This window comes from Zonotrichia leucophrys, chromosome 3 (genome assembly GCF_028769735.1).
Source record: "Zonotrichia leucophrys gambelii isolate GWCS_2022_RI chromosome 3, RI_Zleu_2.0, whole genome shotgun sequence".
Taxonomy (NCBI): Eukaryota; Metazoa; Chordata; class Aves; order Passeriformes; family Passerellidae; genus Zonotrichia; species Zonotrichia leucophrys.
The window spans coordinates 106,660,737-106,663,794 of NC_088172.1; positions in this window are offsets into that span (position 1 = coordinate 106,660,737).

A 3,058-nucleotide genomic window follows, 5' to 3' on the forward strand; every position below is an offset into this window, starting at 1 on the left:
CCTCCGCCGGGCCCGGGGCTCAGGGCGCGCCGTGAGGGGCGGGAGCGGCCGCGGCCCCGGCCCCCACAACCCTCAGAGCATCGCCCCGGGCACCCCCGCCCGGGCTGGGGTCTGTGGCCGCCAGACAGTGCTCAACCGAGGTGCCTGAAGCAGGTGCGGAGAGCCGCCGCGCTGAGGTGCAGCCAGAGCCCCGCGGCCGGGCAGCCTGCCCAGCTGTTGTGTGGTTAAAATTAGAAGAGTTGAATTCTCCCCTAAACCTGGGGCAAGCAGCGTTGCCCCTACATGGTGTGTTAAGGAGCCTCAACAGCCTTTATAAAACTGTTTTCTTCTCAACTCGGCACCTGCTGTGGTTGCCTGGTCACTAGCGCGATGTTTTAAGGAATGTCACCAAGTTTGCTCGTGTGGCAGCTCCCAGAAACGGCATTATTCCAAAGCAGGACGTGTCTGTCCCCGCATGTTGGCACCGACTCTGCCCGTGTCCTGTACCAGTGTGACAGGGCGGGCAAAGCAGTCACCGAGCGTGCCTTCATCCCCAGGAGGCTGAGGAGTGGCATTCAGTGGTGAAAGGCATTCCAGCCCATCTCAAAACCTGATAAATGAGGACTGCCAAGGCAGAAAAATCCTTTCAATACATTGATGAGCTAGATACAAAGTGGGGTTTTCAGCAGCCAAGAGCATATGGTCAGCATTATTCTTAAATATTTTTGGGAAGCATACAGGATCCCAACTTGTTTTTGAAGGAACAGTTTATACACGTACACATCACATGTGCCCGAGGAGACCCTGCCTTTGTCACAGTTATTCTCGGTTTTGCACCTTGGACAAGAGGCTAGGATCTCTTCAGGATTGTGTGCCATGTGAACAGGGATTTTATGAATCCTGTTGCCTTGTGTAAGATCTGATTTTCAAAAACATATTATGAAATAATTATGAGTGACTTGATTTGGCACTACATTTCCTCTGACTGGCCAGCCATTTTTATGGATGTACCTTCTCTTTCCTGAGTGATGCAGAGTGAATGAGCTGGAAAAAGGGTAGAAGCACGAGTCAGATAGCATGGCTACAGGAATGGTCATGAGTGATAGCATCTAGCATGTGCTTGAGATTGATAGGATTCAGCTACGCTTGCTGGAGCAAAGCCAGGAAGCTTCCAAAAGCTGCACAAAGCAGCCTGTCAGAGAGTTTCTACCCCAATCCAAACTGATGTGTAGCCTTTTCTAGCATGTTACTGAATATTATGTGTTGGATAAACACAGTTTGTTCTACTGGTTGTGTCTTCTATAGTCTTTGTACCTCTCTCATTTCTCTCTAGGTCTTCTCTAATTTTGGGGGAAGCCTTGGTGGTAAACAGCGTGTGCTTAGCCCAATGGGAAAAAAAGGAAAATAAGTTTGTTGGAAAAGCTTGGCAACTAATAATATTTACAGCCATGTGACAGTGTAGAGCTTTGTCCTGATAGCAGTTAGTCTCTTGGGATCTTATTCATGATTAAATGCCATTTCCCCTCTGCAGCAGGGCAGTAAAAACCAAGATTACATGGACGTGGTGGCATCCACCAGTACAGCAGTCAGCAGGAAGAGGGAAATGGGAGAGGAGCAAAGAGATGCCCCTGTATCCTCTCTCTCCAGGAGCACCATAAGCAGGTGGAGCACATAGACATGGCTCTGACAGACTCTAGTCTTGGGCTGTGGTGTGCACCTGTGCATGGAAGAAAAACTCTCTAACAGAATCACTGGAATTAATTTTATAAAATAGATTATTGGCCTTTAGTTTCACAGATAATATTAGATAATATTACCTATACTTATACAGACAACAAACATTCTCTAAGTAAAAAGTACTAAGTAGAATTTATCCCCTTAAAATAAGGTCTCATGTACTGTAAGAGAGTGGGCTGGTTTAATTAAATTAATGTCCTACTGCTAAACCACTATACAGACTGCTTTAACCTATCTTTGTCAACAAGCTGCAAGTCCTTTGAAGTCTGCAAATACAAAATAATCTGGCAGAGGCAAGAAGTAAAAACTGTTTGCATTTACACAGAATGAGGAATTTGCTTTGGACAGACAGACCAATTTTTGGAGATTTGTGTTGAATTGATGCATTTTGTTAGCTATTCATTGATGCAAGCTTCTTCTCTTTCTTCTGCTATTAGATTCTTGATAGCTTAAGTACTTTCTCCAATCATACAGTTATTTTCACAATAATAGTCCACAGTAGAAAATGTCGCATGGGTGTTGCAAATTGCTCAGTCTTGTTCCTTATCTCCAGCAGCCAGCTTTGTGATCCTCAACAGTGTATTTAATCTCTTGGTGCCTGCCTTTTCCTCTGTATTCCAGGGAAAATGTCATCCTGCTGATAATGCAGGAAGGTGTTGGACCTCAGAAGAGGACAGGCAGGAGTTCAGAGGCACAGCTGAGACCTGAACCTTCTCCTCCTGTCTCTCGGTTTAGTTTAGATAAACTTAAAGGAAAACTTTATTAAGCAGATGAGGAAGAAACTTTTTGTGACACTGCAAGCACCGTGCCTCTTCCAAATGAGAGCCCAATGTCACAGCCTTTTTTAGGCAAAGTTTTCACTAAAGAGAACAAATGCTTTGTATTCAGGATCCCAGATGTGCCAGGCTGACAGGGCTATTTTCAGACAATGGCAGGATCTATGAAATGTTTCCATTTATAGTTTCAGGAAGCGTACTCAGCATCTACTCTAAACTAATCTTTTAAATTCCCTCCATAGGGTCTGTAAGTGGGCTCCTTTAGAAAGCAATTCATCCTGGGTGTATTTGACAACTGTCTGGAGTGGGATGAAATACACCAGCAAATCCCATCCCACCTGCTGAAATTTTGTGCTGTGTAACTGAAAAATCACACACATTTTCCACAGAAATTTTATTTATATGTGATTTGCCTGAAAACATCCTCAAGAATTATGTTTTATTGGAAGGAAATTTGTATGGAAGAGATTGTGAATGACAAATACTCTCTCAGCTCTTTAGTATTCTGGAGGTTTATTTAACAGGAGTATGTGCATTCCAGTGCATGTTTACCTCAGGCCCTCTGA